Source organism: Vidua macroura, chromosome 7, assembly GCF_024509145.1.
Source record: "Vidua macroura isolate BioBank_ID:100142 chromosome 7, ASM2450914v1, whole genome shotgun sequence".
Taxonomy (NCBI): domain Eukaryota; kingdom Metazoa; phylum Chordata; class Aves; order Passeriformes; family Viduidae; genus Vidua; species Vidua macroura.
The window spans coordinates 8,909,994-8,922,779 of record NC_071577.1 but is presented as its reverse complement, the minus strand read 5'-3'; the positions used below and the strand labels follow the sequence as shown (position 1 = coordinate 8,922,779).

General features: G+C 37.6%; 2 long non-coding RNA genes across 2 annotated transcripts in view; one reads left to right on the top strand and one right to left on the bottom strand.

Annotated features, from left to right (window-relative positions):
- Positions 1-619: 619 nt before the first annotated feature.
- On the bottom strand, positions 620-1,545 carry LOC128810268 (uncharacterized). The gene is made up of 2 exons (XR_008437991.1): positions 1,469-1,545; positions 620-832 (listed from the first exon to the last, which is right to left on the bottom strand). It is a non-coding gene; the product is annotated as an uncharacterized LOC128810268 (long non-coding RNA).
- Positions 1,546-1,554: 9 nt separating this feature from the next.
- LOC128810267 (uncharacterized) overlaps positions 1,555-12,786 on the top strand; it is a 118,732-nt gene continuing 107,500 nt past the window's right edge. Inside the window, exon 1 of the long non-coding RNA XR_008437990.1 lies at positions 1,555-2,389. This is a non-coding gene — a long non-coding RNA (uncharacterized LOC128810267). The remainder of the gene's footprint in view (positions 2,390-12,786) is intronic.

Genomic DNA, 12,786 nt, shown 5'->3' with positions numbered 1-12,786 from the left:
GACGTGATGAACCATATTTATGCTATAAAGTAAAGCACTAGCAGTTTTACCTCAACAAGAGAAGGAGCTTCTCTAAATTGATGGTGGCAGAGCACTGGAACAGCTGCCCAGGGAGGGCATGGAGTCTGCCTCTCTGGACACATTCCAAAGCCTCCTGGATGTGTCCCTGTGTCACCTGCTGCAGGTGGCCCTGTCTTGGCAGGGGTGTTGGACTGGGTAATCTCCTGAGGTCGCTACCAGTCCTGACAGTTGTGTGATTCTGTCATCCTTGTAGGGCCCTCCCAACTCAGAGCATTCTGGGGCTCACAGTGCTGAGTAGCCATACCAGCCATTTGGCACACATCACTGCTTGTACGCTCAAAAAGGATGGAATGGTTTGGTTCTTCACTGTGGGATCTACATAATAATCTGCATAATACTGGAAAACAGTTCCAGATTTTGGTTTTGGGCTCAGAGTCACAAAGAAGCGCGAGACAATGGAAGGTCTAGGAGGTTCCCTGATGGACAGGCATACTGGTTTACATTGGGTCAGATTTGTAATAACTAATGATTTCCTGACCCATCAATAAAGACACAGCGGCACACAGAGGAGGGAGCCTGACACAGGAGGAGTTCAGTCTAAAATTGAGCCCATTTTGTTTGAGCTATTGGGACAACTTGCTGCCTTATGTCAGTCACACTCCTGCTAATGTCACTGTGATTCCACTGTAAGATGAGCCAGCCATAATGTTTTCTTCTCCTGTGAAATTTATTTCATTTGTGGCATAAGCCACTGTGTCTTCCAATTTAAAGGAAAATTTATTCCCATGTTGTTGCCTCCTTTCATTGTGATCTGAAAAAAATACAGAACATGAAGATTATCATAAATACAACACATAATTAAAAGATTAATCCATCTGAGCCTGAAGAACAGTATTTTATTTCTGGTTTCTAGAAATTTATGCAACTAATTTGCATCCAGCATTAGATTTAGAACTAGCTGAGGCTAGAATTATGAGCTAACACAAGTCAGTAGTCTACAATATTTCATTTAAAAAATCCTAAGTAACCACAGAAATATCAGGCTTAACATAACTCAAGCTTCTTGACTTTTTTTCCACCTGCTTTGCTACACCTCAAAAATTAAGATTGTTACTCTAGTTCTTATGAACATTGATTGCTTTATGAGTAATTGAATAAATGACAAGTGGGTAGTCCAAGAGCTCATTGAGCTTTACTAACATTGTGTTTCACTATGGTGTGCATGCATCTTCCACAATTAAAATAAGCCCAGTTTAATACACTTTCCATGTTCTTCCTCCCCAAACAAAATCCAAACCATACATTCTGCCAAGTGAGAAAGCCGAGTATGAACCTATAAAAACACAGCCAAAGAGCTGCTGCTTGCATCCAAATTGGAACCAGAAGCAGTCTCCAGATCCTTCCTTCCCTGTCACAAACTAGCTGTAGAGTTGTAACTCCTACTCACATGAGTATTTCTTTTGCATTTGAATAATACAGGCAAGGACATTCATTTCATCTTCTTTATGATGTTTTCGTATTTGTTTGCCCTTATAATGTTCAAGGTCATTACAGGAACAGCCATAAGGTGTCACAATTGCCCCATGTTCCAAGTACCTGTCCCAGAAAACAGTGTAATTTGTACACTCAAACTCTGCTGTTATTTACAGAGTGCTCACCAGGGTTCACAAGTTGTATTTCAAGGTGCTGAAAAAACATATAGTTGCCATGTACTTGACATTAAACTAAGCTTTACAAAAGATCTTTCCACATCAGGAACAAGGGACAAAAAAGAAAGTGGAAAGCTTCTGCTTATATAAGTAATGTAGAGTGTAACAAAGTAATTTTGACAACTGCAGGACTCAGGAAGAGGTTTAATGAGGAAGAGCCAAAAGGATGTAAACCTGCACTTTACTCCCTGAGGGGCTTTTTCAAGTGTCATATTCTTGCACCAGCATTTACTTGTATCTGGGACAGGACTGGTGCCTGGTGGTTGCATGTTGCCCTGATTCTTAAAAGTGTTAAGTTTTCTTTTATAAATCTTTTGAACGTTTTAAAGTTCTCATAAAACTTCTTTAGCCTTCTGATAAGGTTAACATATTTCTACTAGAGTTCTCACACGCTGTTCATGTAAATAATGATTGTTTTGCATTCTTCATTGTGGGAAGAGAGAATTAATAGACTGTTAGCTTAACCAGTGTGGTTGGAGAAGTAGCAATTTCATCCTCCAATCCACTGTCACTTTTGGAATTCTATGTATTGCGAGGTCAAAAACAAAATTATCTCTTTTTCTCTCTAAAACTCGCCAAGCTTCTGTGTACTCATTTCGTGTCCAATAGCAACAGTTGCAGGAGCAGCCATCGGGTGTCAGGATTGCCCCACGCTGCAGGTCGGTGTCCTGGAGACCAGTGTCACTGCTGGGTCACACTGTGCTGTCATAGACACAGTGACAGCAAGGGTTCACAGCTTGCTGCAAATCCTACGGTTGCCATATACATGTAGATGAATTTCTACAATGAATTTTGGCTTTAGAAAAAATATTTTCTTTGCAGGAATGACAGGCAGAAGAGAAAGTGGAGAGCTTCTGGTTAAAGAATTGATTCTTAGAAATTCAAAATTGTGTTTGATGATAATATTTTCTAAACATTAAAGTATAACTAAATGAGGAGGTATTTTTATAGGAGTTTAAACAATTAAGAATGAAATGGATGTTTTTATTTAAGGTTTACATCTTATAGAGTATTTGTCATTTGGTTCCTGAGTTGGTTTGAGTAATCAGGTTAAAGTGTTAGTGCAAGAACAAAATCAAATGGATTTCAAATGATGATAATGCAGTGTCAGTGGTGTTTGGTTTAGAAGCTCTCTGTAGTACTGCTCTCTATCAGCTGATGAATGATAGAGGCAGTAGCAGTATTTGATCTTGCTAAGAAAGCATTTTAATAATGCCATGGGAATTGGGGTAAATTCAAGGAGTTCAAGGTGATAAAACTCTTCTCTAAGTGTTCATAGGGTTTTAATAGACAGCCATGGGCAGTGGTGTGTGTGGGGAATCAGAGTGCTCTACCCAGGCCAGCAGAGCACCTTGGAGTTACGTTCAACTGTTGAACTGGAAATAATGCTAACATTTTAATGACTTGTTTTGGGGAATAGAAAAATGAATGATTTGGTAAATGGGAGAGATGACACAGGCAGAATAACTGGGCCATTTAGCGAGCTGTGCTAATACAAACTAATGTAAACTTGCTCAGTGCAGTTTTTTTTTTTTCCTGGGAACAAGAGTGCTGGTTGTGAGCAGGGGCTTTCTTGGGTTACAAGATCCTGACCGCTGCTTCAAAACCCTTTGTGACTATTTGGTGTGACTCGTTGGCTGAAAAAACTTGAGTGATGATAAACTCATAGGAAAAGTAGAATTTAGCTGTAGCAGAGGGGCATTTGGTGCTAAAACTGTTGGCATCCCACTTAAATTGTCAATTCAGTGTGAAAGGATTTTGAAATCAATAGGAGAATATCAAGTGGAGAGAAGAAACAGTCCAGAAATGGTGGAAATTTGCTCTACTGGGGAGCACATCTGCAACAGTGAAGAGGTTGGAATCTGGGTTTGGTTTATTTTGATATTGTTGTTTTTCCTAACTTTTGTGGATAAAATTCAAGGGAATGCATTATGTACTTGCTTTTACATCCTATGTATTGATATAAGATGGAAATCCAGAATATAAATGGAGCTGTACTTTGAAAAGGCTGGACATTTTATGCTAAATTGGAGCCTGTATTTGTAACTATCTTTCAGCTCTGAGAAACATAACATTTATGGTAGAGATACAGTAAATGGTTTTCCAGGTAATTGTGCATGCTAGAATGAAAGTGCAAGTTACTTATGTGTAAGATACTTGGATTCCAGATAGGAACAAACTCTAATAACTCTAATAACCTGTGGTGTAAAGGTCATGGTGATGGATTTCTATTTTCTAGCCTAAAGCTCACATCATCTCTTGAGCCTGGCAGCCAGACTCTGTGCTGTACAGGTTCTCAGGCTTCTGAAATGGTGTCCCATTTGATAAGTGCAGCCAGGAACTCTGATCCATTATCATTGTAGTTGCTCAGTGCCTTCATTACAAGAATCTGTGTCTCTGGTTCTGTTTTCAGAGTAGTTCTGATCATAGCAAGAAACTAGTCAAAAGTTGTGCCTCCTTTAGCTCTGAGCTGTCACAAATCTGAATTCCAGCCATATGGAATTGTTCAGGCAGTTGTCTCTAGTTACTATTGTCCAGCTGAAGTTACTGGCATTTGGGTTTTTTGCTGCCTTAACCCACTCCTGTGCTAGTATGCCTTGCAATTAAGTAATGATTCTTTCCTTCTTTTCCCTCTACATTCTGCCCTCTGGATAAATACTGAGTTGGAAAAAATGTGAATCATCTTTCACTGCATCCTTGCATGGTATAAGTGACTCTCTTAAAAAATTTGCTTCTCTGTAGTACAAGAATGTTTTGTACTGCATATATAAAATGAAAGTGTTCAAAATTTTCTTTTGGCCACCTTTGTGGGTGATTTCTGCCAGCAAATCGTGCAGAGAAGGATTTTATTGTGTATGCAAGTCCCAAGTTTTGTTTTCCTGAAAAAAAGGTGATTCTACCTGCATTAAAGTTCAGGCTGGCTTAAGTACTATACTGCAGTCCATGGTTTCTTACAATATTCCTTTCAGTCCTGTATTTTTACTGTATTAGAAATGAGTCTCTCTACAGTGAACTGGAAGCATTTGTTTAATTTTTTATTTTAGATTTCCTCAGCTCTTTGGTGCAATTCCTTGAAGTTTGATTTTGTTTTTTTGTAACAGCAATTCTACACCCTGGTGTAATTATCAACAAAAAAGCTGGCAGAGTTACATTTGCTTTTATTCTACTTGTTGGTAGAGGGCACTTGATTTCCTCCATCTTCCAGTATGCTTTGTACCTACCATAAAAAACAAGGTGCTGTAGGTAAGGGCGAACAGGCCTCCTGAAATGGCAGCAAACAAGCACCTTTTCTGTAAGTGGGAGGGAAGTTGCATGCTAATGCAAGATAACCCTGCAGTTACTGGGTACTTTGTGCTGTCAGTAAAGGAATTCCAGTGATAGGAGAATGTGTAAATCCAGTTTTCACGGACATATGGCTGCAGTTGAAGTGTTTCTTGAAGCACTGTGTGGAGTCTTTGTATAGGGAAATATGCACACATTCATTTCCATTCTCCTAATGTATTTTTTATTTCTTTCATTGCTAAAAGAAGGTTCTCACATACATATGAACAGTGGCATAAGGCACTAGGCTCCCATTTAAAAAGTGTTTTAGAGCATTTGTCCATATGGCTTTATTTGAGAGTGAATTAGAGAAGCCAGTTCCCCAGTAACCTCCTTCATAACCAAGCTGCAATCTGTCTCTCTAGTCACTTAGCATCATAAGAAATTCATTTTCCGGCACTAAGCTTTTTAACTGACTTTTCTTTCTTCTCAATATTAGAACAATAAAACAAGATCATCTAATATTGCGTCCTATTCAGATAGTTGTAAAGTGCAATGGGCAATCAGTGGTGGCATCAAATTTATTCCAAAGGAGAGGCTGTTTTAGATAGTGTTATATAATATGAGATTGTGGTAACAATAAAACATGAGTAGTTCTATTAAAATTTGCTTTGAAGATGCTCCAAACGTATGAGGAGCCATCCTTCTGTCCCTTAATACTCAAAAAGAAAGAAAAGTTGGTAGAGGAGCTTCCAGAGAGTAATGAAGAGATTGAGAGCAAGTTGGCAGCAGAATGAAATGGATAGGTTTTGGTTCAGTCTTCACTTTTGCTACCAGGGATTTTTTTAATTTCAAGATGAACCATGGACAATTCAGACTGACAGTTCAATAGACTGTTGCTGCAAAAGAATGGCTGAGCATTCTTGGGGAAACTCTGATCCTAAAATCCAGAATTTGCAATAATAGCTAAACCTGAAACATTTTATCTTTTTTGTTTCAGTTTATGTTAATTGCTGTCATAAATCCTAGTGTACTCAGCAGAATGTGTTATCTGGAAAATCCATCATACCTTCCTGAATAGGCCAGCTGTAGAGCAAATGTCTCCTGATTTAGGGAATATAGAAGTTCTGATCAAGGCTGAGGAAATGGCAATTTCTAGAAAATGTAACCAAAGGGGTTTTTCGTGCCAAGTCTCTTCCTTGTATGCTTCTCTTGGAGCAGAATACCACAGCCAGCATCCAAACTATGCAGAACCCCAGAAATGAGTAGTGCTTTTGTAGTATTTGGATCTTCTTAAAGCAATTCCGGAAATACTGGCAGACGTTTTCTACGTGCCAGTTCCCCCTGCCCGTGGTGCTTCCAAATGTCTGGCTTGGGGTCAGGTCTGAGCCAGAAGCTGAGGAGCTGCTGTTGATGTAGTGTTAACTTGAGTTGCTAAGCCACTGCGTTAGGGTGAGGTTACCTCTCTGTTTGTGGCTTTTTGGTAGTCTCCAGCTGTCGGGCTTTGCCCAGCCACAGAAGGCCTGTAGTCACTGCAAGTCCCACGAGTTCTTGGCAGCCCAATTAGACAGACAAGCTCCTGTCTATACTCAGAGCTGTGTCATTTGGGGATATATATTGCTGCTAAACCACATGCAGGGAGGTTGTGTACCTGCATACTGGCAAAAAGGATCTACTGATGTTATCTAAAAATTAATTTAGAGGCTGTGAAGTTCTTCAGACTTGTATTCTTTAAGCCAACATAAAACAATATTCATGTTAAGCAGCGCTTTATTTCCATGAGTTGCAGTTAATGTGTTATTATCCGAGTAATAATAATGTGTTATTATCAGAGTAATAGTAATGTGTTATTAGCAGAGTAATAATAATACAAATTAATTTTAAAAGAAACCTTGTCATTGGTGTTATGCTGCAGAGTTGAGCTGGTTATGCTAAATGTTTGTTTGCTTAGATGCAGGATAAAGTGATACTAGTCTATTATAAAAATACTTGTAAATGTTATATACAACATAAACACTTTCAGTTGCTCAGTTTCATCAAATACCTAATTTCCTACTGTAGCTGGGAACTTGTTCTGTAATTCCAGCATGTTCAAATTGTTCTTGCAGCCATTTATATGAAATTTCATGTATGGAGTACTGTTGTGAAGAGCACGTCATTAAAAAAAAAGCTGTGGTCTGACATCTCTTAATGAAAGCAATACAGACCTGGCAGGGAGCTTCTCTGTGAGGTTGTCTGGGAATTTTCTTTGGTTCCTGCTTGTCTTTCTGCTGCATGATTGCACAGTCAGGAATGCTGTCAGGGTCATTCTGTTCAGAGGTGTGTGTTTTTCATCACTCAGTAGCAGTGGAAGTCATCTCCTGTGGACTCTAGGCCAACGTTGGCCATTGTCATGTTCTCTCTGATAGCACTGCAGTCATCATGAGTTGGAGAATTCAGCTTCACGAACCTTAGGAACCTGAAATTTGGCAACCTGCTTTGTTTACTTAGATTTAATTCTGGCCATGGAATTTCCTGCCTTCTTCCATGATGTTAGTCCTCTGTTGAAGAAGAATTTCAAAGGCTGGTGGCAAAAAGCAAATATAGTTAAGGGAGTGTTTTTTCTAAAAATACATTTTTTCTTCTCCCCGTCATGTATTTTACCTAGGGAAAGAATGCCTCTCTCAGTTGGGTCATTTAGAAGTCACATTAAATATTCTTATGTAAGAGGGAGAAATTAAGTATTTTCAGTCAGTTCTGTCAGAATGTTATTCTATTCCATTACTGAAAGGAAAATGCTTCATAGTTCACTAACCTGCCTAGATGCTGCTGTGGGAAATTAACCTTGTAAATCAGCGAGCGTTCTCTGCAGCCACCTGATCCTAGATTTCCTTAGTTTTGTTACAAATTGCATGGCATGAGATCATCTGTAGAAAAATGTATTTGGGACGTGGTCCTGCAGTGTGTACGAATGAGCAGGCGCTGCAGACTCCTGCTGTGCTTGCTCAGCTCTGCCCTCCTCACCCTGCCCAGGCAGGTCACAAACCCTCTATGAATCCAAGAAATAAATGCCACTCTATCTTTCTTATATAGGACTATGGAGCCTGTGGAGATCATGCTGGTTTCTTAGAGGGGTTATAATCAGCTTTTGATGAAAAGAGAAAATTATGCCTATTTTTAGTTACTGCTTTTAGTTTTGTTTGTATTGTCTTGTGTACTAAGAATTAAATTGTCTACTTCAGAGAGTCAGTTTTAAATTTGTTATTGCTGTGCTTTTTCTGTGTATGTAAATTCTTGATGGATGTTATTTAAATTTGGATTTGAAAACTGAAATACTGAGGAAGCTTTTGAAAGATTTTTATTAACTTACACTGATGTGCAAGGGAAAGATTGCATTTGTCAGCATAAATACTTTGTGCCTAGGCATGAATGCTTTCATGCCTGCTTTGCAAGGTTTGGTATGCATGAAATAATTTGAAATGAATTAAGTTATTTTATTCCCATATAACTCTTAGGAAATTTTCTGCTCTCCTTTTGTGTAGCCATTTACAATATAAAGCTTGCTTTCCTAGGTTTGCTTAGTAAGGATAACTGAAGAATTAACAAGGACTCATTATCTTAGGAAATATATGAATATTCTTGCTGTGTTTGAGTCTTGCTAAAAAACACGAGATGGAGCTGCTTGTAAACCACAGAGTGAATATTCCAGAATAATTGTGGACTTGCAGGTCCCCCATGCTCAGTCAGTGAGGTGAGGTGTGTATGCTCCAGGCTCTAAGCATATGAATAGTACTGTTGCTTAAATTAGTAAATCATTCAAATGTTAAATGCCTTGATCACTTTGAACTGAAGTATTTATTAGGATGAACATCAGCTCAGAGGAAAAACTCCCATAATTTTCTCATGTTTGGGGGATAGGAAGTTGCTTAATTCCTTTCATAATACAGCATGCACTCCAACAGTGTACTGTAAAGCAACAGCTGTACTGTGCTTGCTTCTCTATAGTTTATAATTTAAAATTTATGAGGAAATAATTTTATTTCTATATTAACTTGCAGACATACTGAGTAACGTAACAAAATCGGTTTCATTAATCAGTCTGACCAGAAAGCATTGAGACTATCATACTGATGTACAGCATCTAATCAAAGGAAGAACACTCAGTTTCAGATTAAGATAATTAGCACTTCAATGTTTTGTATGACAATAAATCTTCAATGCATCCTAATTTCTTTGATATTCCAGTGCAACCATAATCCCCTAGTGGATTTAGTAGGATAATTTTATTATTCCTTTCTTCTCAAAGATGATTTGAAAAGCAAATTATAATTATTATAAGTGTTGGCATTACAATTAAAAAAGTTTCTGCAATATAACATCGTTTTGATGTTATAAATTGTTTTACATTAAGATCAAAAGAGAAGAAAGTCAAAACAGTATCCAAGGTCTAGGGCCTTCTTATTTTAATGAATAATTTCCAACCCCTAGGTTGCAGATACTCATATTTTTTTTGTATAAGCATGTATGAACTCTTCTGTTGTTAGATCTTTGTACTCAAAACCTTTAATTTGGCACAAAGTGTATTAGCTTTTGATGTTTCTCTTGTAAGGACACACCGCATCCTTGGTATTTAGGATTTTGCAGTTCTAATTTCAACCCTAAAGTCAGAAATTCTGTGCAATGTAGGGTAACCCAGGCCCAGTAAAAATAGAACTACTGTGCAAAGATGTAAAAACGCCGCTCTGCTCCTCCTTCAAAAACAAACATTTTCAAGAGGTTTCCCTGCTTGGCCATACTCCTTACAACTCCTGACTGAGTCAGAAATCCTATGAGGACTCTTCAGGGAAGTTACTGAGGTGAGATGCTCCTGATAGCTTATGGTTTGCTGGATTGCAAAATACATCTTAAGGTGAAACATTCACTTACAGTAACCATCTCTCATTACTTGCAGTGGTGACACCCTCAGTTCAAGTTTGCAGAGAAACTGTTTTCCTAATGAAATAATTTTGCTGTGAATCAAAAACAGAAAATTACTTCTGTTCCTGGTTTAGAGCAATTCAAGATATTTCTAAATACTTTTTCAAGTTTTTTCTCATTTTATTTCCCATGGAATTTTGAGTTCTAAGAGGAGAATGTCGCATGGTTTTCCTACAAAGCAAATTTCCAAGCCATGAATTTGATTTTAGGAAAAAATCTGAAGCTATAAATCTTGTACTAGAAACAATGTTTTATACATATCCTGTACACAACCACAATTTTAGTATCATTTTTGTAAGAGTATATGTAGCTTATTCAAGTATTACTGAACAAAAATGCTTCAAGTGTTGGCGTGTTTTGAGCTGAGTGAATGTGCAGTAGCATCTTCACAGAGAAAAGATCATTCCAAGTTGTCTTACCTTCAAACTATCCTTGTCTCTTTTCAAGTATTGTTTTAGGTCAGACAGATGTTTTATGAAATTACTCTTTGGTTGGTGAAGTCAGCATGACTCTGAAGCAGCTGAAGGGGGAAATTCTAACTTTGGCTGCCTGTGCAGAGCTGAAGGTTGTCCAGGGGGTGTTCTCAACGTGGTGCCGTTGTAGTCAGCTGCTATGAATCTACAAGTCCCTTGGCACCATACATTTAAGTATTTTTACTCATATATCAATGTACAGATGGCCAAGTCATGGGGAGGTGTTACAGAGGGAATTAAAAGAAGGCTTTTTATTAGCCCATATGTAATTTTTTTTCACATTAAAGCTATTAATGTGCTGTATCATACCACTGAAACCTTTATAGGCTGTTTATTCCCTGCTCTTTTTCCCCTGAAATCTCTTAATGAATTTTTGCTATAACAGAATCAAAATTAGCAGTAGGTGTGTCCTTTGCAGTGTCTTGGGCTACTCTTAGGTGCACAGATGTTGATGAAGCAGCTGGTAAAACAGGATGCAATCTACAGAGGTCACATTCACTTTTGGAAGTTTTGGGTTGAGCTTTTTTGTCTTATGACTCTGTCTTGTTTGCCAGAATCAAACTGAAGGTGCAATATAGATCTAAAAGGAAAGACAATGTGCCTTTGAAATGAGTTAATGGTAAAAGCATATCTTTAATTTCTCACCCCACTATGTTAATGACATTTTCTAGTAAAGGCTAGAAAGCCTTGATGATGGACTACTTTAACAGGTATGTGCAGAGCAAAATATAGTGTGCTGTGCACTCAAGAAGAGATCAGATCTTTTTCATGCATTTCAGGTTGCCGTTTTGCATCTGAAAGAACAGAGTGATTCTCATGAAGGATTAGCACAGTGTGTGCTAATGGAGCTGTGTGTTTCCATGCTCAGGTGGTCATTCTACATCACTGCAGTTCTCATTGCAAAGTTGATCTAGATGGCATCAGGTTTTTATTTTTGGTGGGGGAAGAAAAATAGCAAGGGAAGAGCAAAAGGAACAAGCTGATTTTGATGCTAAGACCAGAGATACTGTAAAGATGGGAGTGAGGAAAGCAAATATGCTTTTCTTTCTGTGCTGTTGGTTACAGAAAAAAAGCTGTCTTGATTTTTTTTTTCTTTTGTTTTTTCCTCCTGGCTTTCAGTAAATGACTTAGGTGAACCTCAGTCTTGATGTTGTGCCTTGCTAAAATACTTGGGATAACTCTGGGATAACCAGCTTTAAAACATATCTTAAGAGAACAGTGGAAGACAATAGAAAATAGATAATCTAGAAGTGGAAATGAAAAAAGTTAATTCTGTGATATAGGGGTAATGACAGCAGGCAAGTTGTAACATTAATTATAAAAGCTTTTGTATTTTAGACTTATTTCATTGAGTACTTGGAATTTGACCACTGGCTGAAAAATACACTGGTTTCTCTTATGGGTAGATGATATACAGTATAAGACCGTGTGTGATGAATAATGGCCAGAGGTGGAAGCAGCACCAGGGAAAAGGGTAATCAATGACAGGAATAAAAAAAGGACAAAACTAACAAGCACAACTATTGAAAGAGTATGATGATATAAGCTTTGATCTGAGGCACTATTTTTCTAAGTTCTATTAATATTTATTTTGTTAAGTATAAACACCATTCATAGGAACCATTCTCATTATGGTAAAGTATCTATTTTTCATTCATTAATAAGCTTAGTTCTGTTTATTCTCCTTTAATGCTGCACTTTGATTCTGGCTTTTTTGCACTTCAAACGATTTCAGTCAAAGGGCAACAAAGGATTTTTTTAACCTTTCTAAAGAGCATGATAGTGTCCAACAATTAATTTTAGTAACTAATGATAATATTTCATGTATCCAGTGGGAATGAAAAGGTTGCATCGTGATTTTGTGTAGCATGAGTTGATGTTGAAAACAGCAGTTAGAATACAGTTTTCTATAGATTTCAAAAGCAAAACTGTGACCCTAGAACTGTCAAACACTACAAAATTTATTAAATATCTTTATCCTGTATAAAGTTTAGGTGTGGTATTCAGTGAAGGTAGTAGAAATTGGAGGGCTTTGCTACTGTACGGTCTCATGCCTATTGCAATTAGATAAATAATGAGATTTTATTTAATCAAAATGTAGTTTTCATTCAGTTTGGACTTGTACTGTGGATACCTCATAAATTACTCATGTTGAAAAAAATGGATTAGAGATTGTAAGTTTTTGGAAGCTGAAGCATATTCCCTACTTTTGACTTTAAATGAGAAATATACACAAAATTAATTATTCTGAACCCCAGTTGGAGGCCTTCAGAGTAAACCTTACAGTTCTCATGGTATCAAAACTGGAAGATCCTATGCTGTCTCTTCTCTTTTAATTATTATTTAGAACTTTTATTATTATGGAT